The sequence below is a fragment of the Siphateles boraxobius genome, unplaced genomic scaffold (assembly GCF_051911475.1).
Source record: "Siphateles boraxobius isolate OS27281-9 unplaced genomic scaffold, OSU_SipBor_1 2, whole genome shotgun sequence".
NCBI classification, from domain to species: Eukaryota; Metazoa; Chordata; class Actinopteri; order Cypriniformes; family Leuciscidae; genus Siphateles; species Siphateles boraxobius.
In genome coordinates, this window is record NW_027508810.1 from 6162738 (window position 1) to 6177135 (window position 14398).

Below are 14398 nucleotides of genomic sequence, written 5' to 3' on the forward strand. Positions count from 1 at the left end.
CAACCTCTACAATAAACCAACAGTGCTGCTGAGACCTAACCACAATCTCACAATCTCTCCGCAACCCAACCATACGCGCCAACCCGTTTGACTAAGGCTGTCGAGCCCCACTGGTGCGTTAATATGCAGTTTCCGTGGCAACGGTTCCGTATGGCATACCACCTACCGCAAATCACAATATCTGCCCAACCACCCGTCATTCACGCAATATACAGAGGAACGTAATGGCTGTAAATACTATACAACCTCTACAATAAACCAACAGTGCTGCTGAGACCTAACCACAATCTCACAATCTCTCCGCAACCCAACCATACGCGCCAACCCGTTTGACTAAGGCTGTCGAAGCCCCACTGGTGCGTTAATATGCAGTTTCCGTGGCAACGGTTCCGTATGGCATACCACCTACCGCAAAACACAATATCTGCCCAACATCCCGTCATTCACGCAATATACACACGAACGTAATGACTGTAAATACTATACAACCTATACAAATAAACCAACACCCTTCAAGTTTTCAAGAATTCTACGAAACCGTAGCATGGCGGCCTGTACTCAGCCAGCTAGAATCTTTCCGTCTCAACCACAGCCAGTTGCTGCTCCTTGCTGCTCCTTTCTGCTGCTTCAGATAAGTTGGACAGACTCTACCTGGACTCTCCATCCTCGCTGTTCTGCTTCAGTGGCCAGATGAGCATACCTCAGTTTCTTCCTCTCATATGCCTTAAGTTGTTAATGTTCTTTTTCTAAATAAAACCTTTATATTTAATTTGTTTGGATGGATTGTCATTTATAAGAACCTGTTATATTTGAGTGAAAATAATCCTTTAGCCATCATTTTGTTGTCTATTACCTGCATATGTAGTTTAATAGCCGTCTAGGTGATGACTAGTCTATTCTTGGGCTACGTTTAGACGTCTATTAGATTTTCACTGACAGCCCAAATTCAGCCTTGTTTTAGCCTAGACCCATGTGCAGTGTCTATTAGACGTATATATGTAGTCGTTCAATAAATGTCTAATTGATGACTAGTCTATTCGTGGGCTATGGTTAGACATCTATTCTTGGGCTATAGTTAGACGTCTATCCTTGGGCTATGGATAGACGTCTATTAGATTTTCACTGACAGCCCAAATTTAGCCTTATTTTAGCCTAGACGTCTTGGCTGTGTTTTGACGGCTATTAGACATCTTTTAGACGCAAAATTGCTTGCTGGGATGTTATTGTTATACAACACAAAAGGCACAAACACATTATAAAGAACCATGAAGTTCTCGTGTACTATATTCCAAGTTTTCTGAAGCCATTACATATAGTTTAATGTTTTAAGTCAGATTTAAGTCGTTAAACTCAAGTTCACCTAAGTGCTTCCCTCCGCTGCGGCTGATAGTCATTCTCCATTCAGCATTCAAACAGTGTGTCGCGCTCAGGTACGACAGTCAACACCATGAAACTCTCTCCAAGATGAGTCAATGTATCTATTATTATACTGTACATCTGTAGATAAAGGTCTATGGTTTGCATAAAAGGACTTTAACTTGCTGGAGTTTCACATGTTACTTTCTACCGGGTGTCTGTTAGATCACAACACTGGAGTAGAGAGCGATATAATTGTTCTTCACGCGCACATTAACTGAAATTTAAAACTGTTAAAAGGCTCAAACTAATGAATAAATAAAGAAATATATGTATATCTTACTGTGGCGAACAGGACGGCCGAGGGACGTGAGAGAACGGCGCGAGGCCGGTGGTGCGATTGCTAATGAGCAGCACCTGTGAAGCACACCGGTCTCGCATCTCTCACGGAGGAGCGGAAGCATAAAGGGGGAGCGACGACGTTGATGATCGAGGGAGGAACAGGCCTGTGTTTTAGTTGAGTTTTGGTTTTTGTGTTTTATTTTAGCCAGCAGTCGTCCGCGAGGGGCTGCTGGCCGTTATGTTTATTTTCGGTAGCCAGCAGTCGTCCGCGAGGGGCTGCTGGCGGTATTTTAGTTTGTTTGTTTTATTTTAAATAAAGTTTATTTTGATTGTTCGCCGGTTCCCGCCTCCTTCTTCCCTGAACATTGTTACACTGGTGCCGAAACCCGGGAAGAGCGAGGAACGCGCTGTCAGAAAGTCCTCGCCGCTGTGGGGAATCCGCGGTGCCATCGAGCATGGTGCGCGAGTCGCCGCCGCTCGCCGTGGGCCGGAGCCTGCTGCCATCCGCCGGGTAGGGGAGGAGCAGGGAGCGGGGGACTCGCGGCCATGGACGCTCGAGGCGGTGCGCTGGAGTGAGTTGTCGGGGGGACGGTCGAGCTCGCTGCCGGCCGCCTGGGAGTTGGAGGGGCGGCTGCCGTCCGGGAGGGAGCGGAGGAGTCGCCGCCGCTCGCCGTAGGCCGGAGCCTGCTGCCGTCCACCAGTGAAGGGGAGGAGCAGGGAGCGGGGGACTCCTGCCGGCTGCCCTAGAGCCCAAGGAGCCGTCGCCGTCCACCGGGCGGCGGAGGAGCGTCGAGCCGTCCACCGAGGGCTACCCAGCGTCACCGCCAGGCACCGTGGAGGAGATCGCCCAGCTGGTGGTGGACCAGATGGCAGCGCGTTGTGGGAACCGGACCAAATTTTTTTTTCCTCTCTCCCCTCTCTCGATCTGTCGCTCCTCATGCTTCCGTCTCCGTTTCCCTCGGCTTGTCGGTCCATAACCCCCAGGGATCGCCGCCGCCGGGGGGGGGAGTGGGCACAGGCTCGTGGGTACCCCCCGGCCTGTGAGGGGCGATGGGGGGTATGTGGCGAACAGGACGGCCGAGGGACGTGAGAGAACGGCGCGAGGCCGGTGGTGCGATTGCTAATGAGCAGCACCTGTGAAGCACACCGGTCTCGCATCTCTCACGGAGGAGCGGAAGCATAAAGGGGGAGCGACGACGTTGATGATCGAGGGAGGAACAGGCCTGTGTTTTAGTTGAGTTTTGGTTTTTGTGTTTTATTTTAGCCAGCAGTCGTCCGCGAGGGGCTGCTGGCCGTTATGTTTATTTTCGGTAGCCAGCAGTCGTCCGCGAGGGGTTGCTGCCGGTATTTTAGTTTGTTTGTTTTATTTTAAATAAAGTTTATTTTGATTGTTCGCCGGTTCCCGCCTCCTTCTTCCCTGAACATTGTTACACTTACTTTTGTGCTTTGAACTTTTCGATGCGAAGTGCTGCGCGCCGTGACTCCATGTTGCTTCAAACACATATTTCTGCGCACAGGATGCGCATAAGGTTTCGTGCCGCTCTGAATAGGAGCCTTTCATATTACAATACATTTGTGCAATGGCAGTTTATTGATAGCCTTGGTTGTTCTGTCCAATCTATCATATTTTGCTGCTTCATTAAAAAGTTGCACTTAAAATTTTAAAAGAAATGTCTTTTAATTATATAGTATATATTTTGTCTGTAATAAAAACAATGTTTAAGTCAAGCTTTGATGCCTTTAACAAAAGAATAATCACAGTCTCTTCCCCACAGTGAGGCATACAAATACAGTTTATTAGGTAATTTGGCACTGTTTTTATTGTTATTTTAGTATTGGATCGGATTGGTACTCGGTATCGGCCAATACTGACTCCCAGGTATCGGAATCGGTATCGGCAAAAAAGGCGGATCGTGCCACCCCTAGTCACGAGTCTGTACCAGAGGCATTGAGCTACGGAATCTTTGCTCCGTTCACTGCGAGCGGCAAATTATCAAAGAAAATGCCACAGTGCAGATGGCTTTGCTCAATGTTTGCTCTGTGGGAAACAAAACTTTCATGCTTAACGATCTTATTATGAACAATAAGCTGGACTTCCTTTTTCAGTCGGAAACTTGGTTAAAGATCTTACTCCGATGGATGAACTTCTACCATTGGGTTACTCCTATTATAATTCCCCTCGGTTAAATGGTCGAGGTGGGGGTCTTATGTCTATTTTTAAAGATGAAATAGGATGTCGGACGATCTCTACCGAACTTTATAATAGCTTTGAGCTACAAAAGTTTCAGATAATGTCTACAAAACCGGTCGCTCTTGTGTATCGTCCTCCACAGCCAAATAAGGATTTTGTGAATGAATTTTCTGAGTTTGTGAGTAGGCTGATTACACAATTTTAATGTACACTTGTGCTGTGGGCAGGATGTGGTTTTCAGAGAGTTTGTAATTTGATTTTGATCTGACACAGTGGGTCAAAGGGCCAACTCATAAGTTAGGCCATACATTAGATCTGGTTTTATCTTTTAACCTGCACATTCAGGATATTATGATTGACGAAGTAGTGTTTTCGGACCATAAACCAGTGTTTTTCAAAGTATGTTCTTATAAAAATGTGAGAAAGTCACTGCCAGAAAAAATATGGTCTCTGAAAATCAGTTCCTCTACCAGTGTTGAGTTCTCTACTCTGTTTAAAGATTTTGGTGAATCTATCTTATCTGAAACATCTTTGATGAATTTAAGTGTTGATGAGTTGTTGGAACAGTTTAATTCTGTTTGTGCTGATATTTTAGATAATGTTGTTCCTCTTAAAGGGACACCAGGCAAGCCTGAGTGTTTTTTCTCTACGAAGCTCCCCCTAGCTCCCCCTGGTGTCTGGTAGTAAATGCTTTCAAACACACTGTCATAAAAACGAACTGTTGTTCCTCCCCCCTCGCCACGAGCAACCCAGCTGATCAGCTGTCAACCCAGCTGAGCATGAACCGGCTATTTCAAACCTTTAAAACTAATTTCGTAACTTCTATATTTGCAAACAAGACGGTCACAGAAAATAATTTGAGTCTGGGCTTCATTGTATTTGACAAGGATTTGTAGCATATAGATCAATACAATACAGAATGCAATCGGTGAGCCATCGGCTTCTACACTATGTAACGCACTGCAAAAAAGCTACACCGGCTCCAAATAAAAGCAAAGTAACACCTGGATGCAACGTGCAAGCTAAATTAGACACATAGAAGGGCAGCATCCATCTAGCTAGGTCAAGCCAAAATCTCCGCTAGCCATTTAGACGCGGGTAGGATACACCGGTGTCTTGATTTGAAGAATTTGATATCTATTTATCTTCGAACTAAGTTACACAAATAAAACCGACAGAGGAACTGCCAAAAAACGACAAAAAATCAAACGTGTTTGCTAATGACAATGCTAACATCAAAGTTATAGTATCTAGCGTACTAGTAAGCCCGTAACAGACAGCGATCATAATAAAAACCTTTACAGACAATAGCAAACATACTGAGGTCACAATTACTTGAAATTTATATATTAAACACAGTTTATTCCAAAGTTACCCACAAGTGCAACAGCAAGAAGGCCAGGTCAGCATCCGTTTTGTAGGCTTCTGTTTCTCTCAGTTCGGGCCATTCTGAAAAAGCCGGTCCGATATTTACTCGAGTCTGACTTCTTGCTCGGTCAGTCTCCCGTTTCCTCTTTCGTTGGTCCTCCGACAAAGATTTCCTAGCTTTCTGCTTCTTTTTTACAGACTCAGCCATAAATCAATCTATCGTTGCCCTTTGCTTACAGCTAGTCGGTCCTTGAATGGGGGCGTGTATGTGTGCAGTCCCGTCAAGCAATTCGTTAAATCACGAGACCTGATATCACGCAATACTTCCTGACGGCGAGCCCGGCCGCCCGCCGGCCCAAAGTTATGAGTGAGTTTTTTCCGCTCTCGGGCACCATGGGGGGGTGCGAAACCACCACCATTCAACCCGAAATAAGTAATATAACCATTCCACTGACTCCGAAGCTGTTCAGTTAAGGTAAAAAAGTTACCTGGTGTCCCTTTAAAGCTAAAAGTGGTAAAATTAAACATTTGCCATGTGATAATGAACCCCTACGGGCACTTAGACAACATGCTAAACAAGCTGAGAGGACGTGGAAAAAACATAAATTGCAGGTCCATTATGAGATTTTTAGAGAATCGTTACAGACTTTTCAGGAGGCCTCTAGAGATGCTAAACATAAGTATTACTCGGATGTTATCACTCGACATGTTAATGAACCTAAAATTTTATTTAAGATAATTAATTCAGTTATTAACCCTAGGCCAACTAGGTATCCAGATCCTTCAATCTTAAATTGTGAATACTTTTTGACATTTTTTAATGATAAAATTGTTGGTATACACTCTACAGTACTGAAATTACAGGTGGCTTTTGACCTGGCTGTGCCTTGTAGCACGGAATTCTATACTGCCACACATATTTCTTTTTATTTGTATGTAGGATTTGTAGTTATAGTGGTCAGTGTTGTAGTATTATTTTGAACATCCTTGTGTATTTGTCATTGAATAATTTATTATCTTTGGTGTCTTTGTCAATGAACAATTTATTATCTTTTGTGTCTTGTTAATGAACAATTTGTTATCTTTTGTGTCCTTTCATAAAAACAAGTTATTATTTATTTATCCACGTCTCTTGTCCTATTGGGGGATAAGAATCTGTGCAGCCTATCTTGATTAGGTTGATTCCTGGGTGGAGAATTCCCAGGTGGCGTAGTTGTTAATACCTCTGTTTTGCCACATATGCTACAATTGGGGGCTATTTTTCGGTAACATAAAGTGTCTTTTCGCTCATATGTTATGATACGCAGATTTATCTGCCCGTGAGAGAGTTAAATTCAATTTCACTTGACGCTTTATTAGCATGTTTACACGATGTTAAGGACTGGATGGCTGCTAATTTTTTTAAGCTTAACGAACATAAAACTGAGGTTATTGTGTATGGCCCAGTTGAGATCTTGTTTTCTTAATCTACGTCTGTTAGCTAAGACTAAACCATTTCTATCTAGTTCAGATTTTGAGAAAGCAATTGACCCTTCGCTAAGCCACACACGAAAACCGCCACTGGCCAATCGTGTCTTAGCAACAGAAACTAGGTGCGGGAGGTCTGGCAAGCTTTCGAGCGAGGGAAACATGCCGAAGCGTTGTGCGTATGGATTGTGCAAATCTGATACAATCTTCTTTATCCTACAAGTTTGGACGGGGAGTGGAATGTTTTTCCTTCCCGAAAATCTAAAAGCCAAGGGCAGAAATGATGGGCATGGATCAAGCAGTGTGGGAGACCCCATTCACAACTATGTCAACAGGATTAACAAAAACACCTATACATACTGTCGGCAACTAGTCATAGTTGGGGGCGTTGTCGGTGTGGGGGAAAACACCACGAACGTTGTGTGTATTTGAATGACAAAAATGTCATATTGTGAGTCATTGACGCCTGCCGACCGGCTACGGTACATTGCAAAATTAACTGCAATAGGTTATGATTGCCCTTATTTAATTAAAAACTGGGTCAACGACCCAACCAAATGGCCGGAGGTGTCGTTTCCAGAAATATCTTGTTATCTGGTTGAATCTCCAGGTAAGACATCGCGGTAGCTGTAGCGGTAACATTAGCCTATAACTCAATCAACTTTCGTGTTGCATTCTATAACTCCATAAAACCTTGTCCCTTACCAATTGCACGTATGCTTCACTCCAAACTATTAATCCTTTTGTAAAACGGTGATCAGTAGTACGAAGTTGCCGAGAGACTGTGCTGACAGTACCAGTCTGTATTGAGTAGAATTCGAACTATCTATAGGTTCACGGATCTCGCATCATTACGTAGCGATTGGCCTATCAAGCGAGCCTTCACCTGATAACGCTAATGTGAATGAGACATCCCTTATGAAAAACAACTATAGGAATCTTGTAGTATTTTAGGACAAAATATTATAGTAATCTTATAGGAATACTATAGTATTTTGGGACATACTATAGAAGTACAATAGAGGTATTACAGAACATCACAGAAGTATTATACACTATTTATTGCTTGTAGCCATTTTGTCCTCCTTTCCGGTTCTGTGTGTTTATTAGGAAGGATCTAGAACTTCAATTCATAATTTGTTTGTTTATTGGTGGTAAAGAAAACGACACAGCACTTCTTCGGCATGATTGCCGTCTGTATTTCAATGAGCGCCAAGGCAATGTTCTCCCCCACGGGCTAAATTAACATCACGTGACGGGTCGTTCCCGGGGGCATTCCCAGACCAACTGTCTGTATGTATTGCTTGGAAGTTGGAAATAATGACGGTTCTTTGTTCATAATGCATATATTTTAACGTAAAATAAGACGATTAAAGACAAGACGGAGGCTCACTGACATACTTTAAAATATATATCAGCATTTTTTTAATCAACGGCCTACTACCCCTGACTGAGTAAGTTAACCCCATCTCTCCCTGTGTTAGTGTTATTCCACAAGATTGATAGATAAACTGTTTGAATTATAATTATTAGATTATTTTCACATTTCACTTACCCTGCTGTGCACGAACATAGCTGTTCCTCAATTTGTGTGTTTCCCATTTGAATGGTCAGCGTATGAGGCGGCTGCTGCTTGCTTTGGGAGTGGGACTATAGTCTTTAGCTTCAATTTTTATGAAATTATTCTCTAATCGGTTGCATATTATGTCATGGATATATCCCTCGAATGCATACTGCAGTCCCTTTTGTCTTGCTCTCTCAGATATTTCACATGTTCGCCAAAAATTACTAATTATCTCATTAGGAATGTCTGACACCGGTGCATACACGGTGCATGCACAGGCATAGCAACAGTAACTGGGGGGGGGGCGGGGCTTAGTGAAGGGTCAATTACTTCCATTGTCTTTTCTCGAATGGATTATTGTAATTCTCTTTACTATGGAGTTGATGCTCGAGCACTTATGCGTTTACAGAAAATCCAAAATGCTGCAGCAAAGATGATAAAGTCGGCAAAGAAATATGATTCTATGACTCCTTTATTAGTTTCATTAAAGTGATTGCCAGTACGATTTAGAATTATTTACAAGATCCTCGTACTTGTTTTTAAGGCCTTGTACAGTTTTTTTGCACAGCCTGTGTATTTGTCCGGTTTGGTGTCAATTTTCATCCCCGCTAGATACTTGAGATCAGAAAATCAACAGCTGCTTTGCACAACCAAGACAAAATATAAACACAAAGGTGACAGAGCCTTTTCTCGAGCCGGCCCTAAATTGTGGAACGACCTCCCTCAATTTATTCTGTCTGCCAAATCCTTAAACATGTTCAAAGCTATGTTGAAACAACATCTTTTAAATTCATATGGAGAGTTGTCTTTATTGGGTTATTGTCTATGTGTGTCTATGTGTTGTGAATATTTTTATCTCTGCTATCTTTTTTTTTGTGTTTTTAGTTTATGATTGTGAAGCACTTTGGACAATGTGAGTTGTATTAAACTGTGCTATAAAAACAAACAAACAAACCAACGGTCAATGTAACCCCACCTGTATCGTGTCCCCTATCTAATTAATCCTCATTTAATGACTCACACTTTAGTGTGCATCACCATCTCTTAAAATGCAGAATGCAGTGTATCAGAGTATAAATGGACACAAACGGCAAGGCTTATATATAACCACTTGAGATAGAGTCATAAATCCTCCCAACAGAGTAATTTCCCACTTGGAAATTCCCCCTTTATTATTGGTTGAGCCAACCCTGAAAGGTGGGACCTTTCTCAGGCTTTAAATGGTCTCTACACAAGCCCTTCCCTCTCTTGGCCTTCTTGGTACGTTCGGGGTGCTGTGCTGTCCTGCGTGATCTCAGCAGGCCTTGACTCACAACCTGCCGTGCTCATGGAGAGAGAGAACTTTCAACCAGAACAGAGTCGAACTAACCATGCAAGTTCATCGTATCTTCTTCATCCAACGGAGAAGAAAACAATTGCCATCAACCATCAAAATCCTTTTTCAGGAACTTAACGAAATGCATTCACTGCAAAGGCCATGCAAGTCCTCTGAAAATAATAAGCTGATGGTTCTTTTCATGTTCAATGAATCTTTCCGTAGCTTCATTTCATCATAACTACATTCATTATAAGTTATGATTGATTATTAATGTTTTTTTAGAGCTAATTTGCAACAGAGGTTATGGCTAATGCTATTTAATAGGCCGCCCCTGCTTGCCATTATTTAAATAACATTGTTAGGTGTGGGGGTGGTGAAAGGAGCGAGGGCCCAAGTGCAGGACAATGGGTATTTATTAAGCAAAAATTAAGACAAAAACTACCCCGAGGGGGAAAACAAGACGGACTTGGACTTGACTTGGGCCACAGCAGGGAAATACACGGTGTAGATACGACGACGAACCAGCACAGGACTGTAAACACAAGAAGAATAAATAAGGAGAGCAAACAAAGGAGGTAAAGAGGGAGGACAGATGGGGCAAATGAATCAATAATCAGGTAACAAGTTGCGAGGGACTAGATAATCGACAGGAGAGCACATGGCACAAGGAAATATACATGACACACCAAACATGACTTGAACACAAGCACATGGCCAGTAAAACAAATCACAAGCCTTGTGCTAACACAATATGAGACATGAACACGCAGCCAATGAGAACACTCATAAGCCACGTGTTCACACAAAACATGACAACATGAAAGCACGCAGCCTGTGATAAACACACGCTGCATGCAACACAGCACAAGACAAAACATGACATAAAAGCACATGAAACAAGGCACACAGACAAGACAAAACAGGAGTGTCAGGGCTCTGTCACAAAACCAAGACTAGACAAAAGTGACAGAACCCTGACAAACATTTCTGTTTAGCCCCCTACAATCGCCTATATAACAACTTAGTTAAAGCTCAAACAATAATCAGAGGTTATGGCTTGTACTGTGAAATAATGCTGCCCCAATGCTTGCTATTATCTCGATAGTATTTTTTATCTAGCCCCCTATAGTTAATAATATAACTATATAACAACTTGAATAAAGCTGAAATAGTAACCAGAGCTTATGGCTAATATTATAAAATAATGCCACCCCAATGCTTTCGATTATTTCAATAGTATTTTTATCTAGCCCCCTATAGTGAATGCAACTGTATAACAACTTTACTAAAGGCGAGCAGTTAATTAGAAATCTAAAATCTATCCTGGGGCCAGTTGCATAAACATAGGCAATATGTTAAGACTGTGTCTTAAGTTCTAGTATGACCAACTAGCGCTTAGTCATGGGGCAATTAGTCTTACTTTTTAGTATACAATTCGACCAATCTACTTTTATATATAACTGACTTAAAACAGTTATTAACAGTTTAAAAGAAAAAATGTGATGACTAACTTTTAAGATTAGTCTTAGCAGTTTATGCAACTGGCCCCAACTGAGCTTTAGTATGTACTTAACCCTGGAAGCAGATTTGCGGTAACAATGGTTGCAACATAATTGTCACGTCTGTCCGGTCTTGTGTTGCACATGGGTGTTTGTTATGTTGAGCCATGTGCTCTCGTCATTGTTGACCCCTCCCTCTTGTTATCTGATTATTGGTTTATTTGCTCCACCTGTCTGTCTCGTTACCCTCCTTGTTTGCCTCCCTATTTAGTCTTCCTGTGTTTGCTGTCCTGTGCTCGTTCATTGTCATTGTTACGTGGTTTAGTCGTGTGGAGTTCTGTGCCTGTCCTGTCCTGTCTGGTCTGTGTTGGATTTAGTTTTGAAACATTGGAATTCTTTTGTTGGTTTGTTTATTTTATGTTTTATCTTTATTAAATTCTTCATTTCACTCCGCATTTGAGTCCTCTTCTCCATTTCTCCACAACCCACCGTGACAGAATGAACGAGCCAATGTGGATTCAGCGGAGCGAACTTTCTCCTGCGGAGAAGGAGAATGGGATTTCTTTGTTTAAATATTTATCCATGTGCGTTCAAAGGAATGAGGAAGGAGGGCAGCAGAGTCATCATCACTGGATCCGTCAAGCGTGGGGACTTCATCGATGGTTTTAGCCAGCCTCGAGTTTGCACACATCCGTCAGAAAGGACGGAGGAGGAGAAGGAGACCTGCGCCTGCCCAGCCAGAGACTGTTCACGTCCCGTCTGCCCAGTCAGAGACTGTTCACGTCCCGTCTGCCCAGCCAGAGACTGTTCACGTCCCGTCTGCCCAGCCAGAGACTGTTCACGTCCCGTCTGCCCAGCGAGAGACTGTTCACGTCCCGTCTGCCCAGCGAGAGACTGTTCACGTCCCGTCTGCCCAGCGAGAGACTGTTCAAGTCCCGTCTGCCCAGCGAGAGACTGTTCACGTCCCGTCTGCCCAGCGAGAGACTGTTCACGTCCCGTCTGCCCAGCGAGAGACTGTTCACGTCCCGTCTGCCCAGCGAGAGACTGTTCACGTCCCGTCTGCCCAGCGAGAGACTGTTCACGTCCCGTCTGCCCAGCGAGAGACTGTTCACGTCACGTCTGCCCAGCGAGAGACTGTTCACGTCACGTCTGCCCAGCGAGAGACTGTTCACGTCACGTCTGCCCAGCGAGAGACTTTTCACGTCACGTCTGCCCAGCGAGAGACTGTTCACGTCACGTCTGCCCAGCGAGAGACTGTTCACGTCACGTCTGCCCAGCGAGAGACTGTTCACGTCACGTCTGCCCAGCGAGAGACTGTTCACGTCACGTCTGCCCAGCGAGAGACTGTTCACGTCACGTCTGCCCAGCGAGAGACTGTTCACGTCACGTCTGCCCAGCGAGAGACAGTACACGCTCTGTCTGCCCAGTCAGAGACTGAGCACGTCAAGTCTGCCCAGTCTGAGACAGATCCGGAAATGCCCATTTGTGTGGCCGCCAAGGCACTTACGGACTATTTGGAACGTCTGGCGCGGATCCTGGATATGTCTGTATCTGCTGTTTACGAGTCAGGGCCAGAGTCGGTTCCAGAGCCGGGGCCAGTGTCTGCTGTTCCAGAGCCGGGGCCAGTGTCTGCTGTTCCAGAGCCGGGGCCAGTGTCTGCTGTTCCAGGGCCGGGGCCAGTGTCTGCTGTTCCAGGGCCGGAGCCAGTGTCTGCTGTTCCAGGGCGGGAGCCAGTGTCTGCTGTTCCAGGGCCGGAGCCAGTGTCTGCTGTTCCAGGGCCGGAGCCAGTGTCTGCTGTTCCAGGGCCGGAGCCAGTGTCTGCTGTTCCAGGGCCGGAGCCAGTGTCTGCTGTTCCAGGGCCGGAGCCAGTGTCTGCTGTTCCAGGGCCGGAGCCAGTGTCTGCTGTTCCAGGGCCGGAGCCAGTGTCTGCTGTTCCAGGGCCGGAGCAAGAGCCAGTGCCTGTTCCAGCGCCAGAGCCAGTGTTTGTCTCTGTTTTTGTGTCTGTTCTTGTAACTGTTTCAGTTCTTGTGGCTGTTCCTGAGCCGGTGTCCGCTGTACCTGAGCCGGTGTCCGCTGTACCTGAGCCGATGTCCGCTGTACCTGAGCCGGTGTCCGCTGTACCTGAGCCGGTGTCCGCTGTACCTGAGCCGGTGTCCGCTGTACCTGAGCCGGTGTCCGCTGTTCCTGAGCCGGTGTCCGCTGTTCCTGAGCCGGTGTCCGCTGTTCCTGAGCCGGTGTCCGCTGTTCCTGAGCCGGTGTCCGCTGTTCCTGAGCCGGTGTCCGCTGTTCCTGAGCCAGAGTCACCACCATGGCCGCCCGAAGGGTCTTCGCCGCCCTGGCCGCCCGAGGGGTCTTCGCCGCCCTGGCCGCCCGATGAACTTTGTTTCGCTCTGGCCGCCCGATGAACTCTGTTTCGCCCTGGCCGTCCGATTTACTCTGTTTTTCCCTGGTCTGTCCCTCCCGTTCCCCCCCTGATCTGTCCCTCCCGTTTCCCCCCTGGTCTGTCCCTCCCGTTTCCCCCCTGGTCTGTCCCTCCCGTTTCCCCCTTGGTCTGTCCCTCCCGTTTCCCCCTTGGTCTGTCCCTCCCGTCCCGCCCTGATGTTTCCTTACTGTCCCGCCTTGGCCTGATGGAGCGTCTGGTAGCCGCTCCGTAAGGAGGGGGTTATGTCACATGTCTGTCCGGTCTTGTGTTGCACATGGGTGTTTGTTATGTTGAGCCATGTGCTCTCGTCATTGTTGACCCCTCCCTCTTGTTATCTGATTATTGGTTTATTTGCTCCACCTGTCTGTCTCGTTACCCTCCTTGTTTGCCTCCCTATTTAGTCTTCCTGTGTTTGCTGTCCTGTGCTCGTTCATTGTCATTGTTACGTGGTTTAGTCGTGTGGAGTTTTGTGCCTGTCCTGTCCTGTCTGGTCTGTGTTGGATTTAGTTTTGAAACATTGGAATTATTTTGTTGGTTTGTTTATTTTATGTTTTATCTTTATTAAATTCTTCATTTCACTCCGCATTTGAGTCCTCTTCTCCATTTCTCCACAACCCACCGTGACAATAATCTAGAGTTAATATTTTAAGAGTAAGTCAGAATAAATTTAAATGTAACAATTTATTATTAGTCAGTTAAATGTATCATGCCAATTACATCCATTCAATTCAAGTCAAGTCAAAGGCGAAAAAAGGCGACAGTGGCAAGGAACCAAAACTCCATCGGGTGACAGAATGAAGAAAAAAACCTTGGGAGAAACCAGGCTCAGTCGGGGTCTAGTTCTCCTCTGGCCAACGAACGAAAAGTGTAT

At 45.2% G+C, this 14398-nt stretch overlaps 1 protein-coding gene across 1 annotated transcript in view; it reads left to right on the forward strand.

Moving 5' to 3' along the window:
• The window catches only part of LOC143744324 (transmembrane emp24 domain-containing protein 11), a 55401-nt gene that overhangs the window by 26071 nt on the left and 14932 nt on the right, over window positions 1–14398 (forward strand). The window lies entirely within an intron of this gene.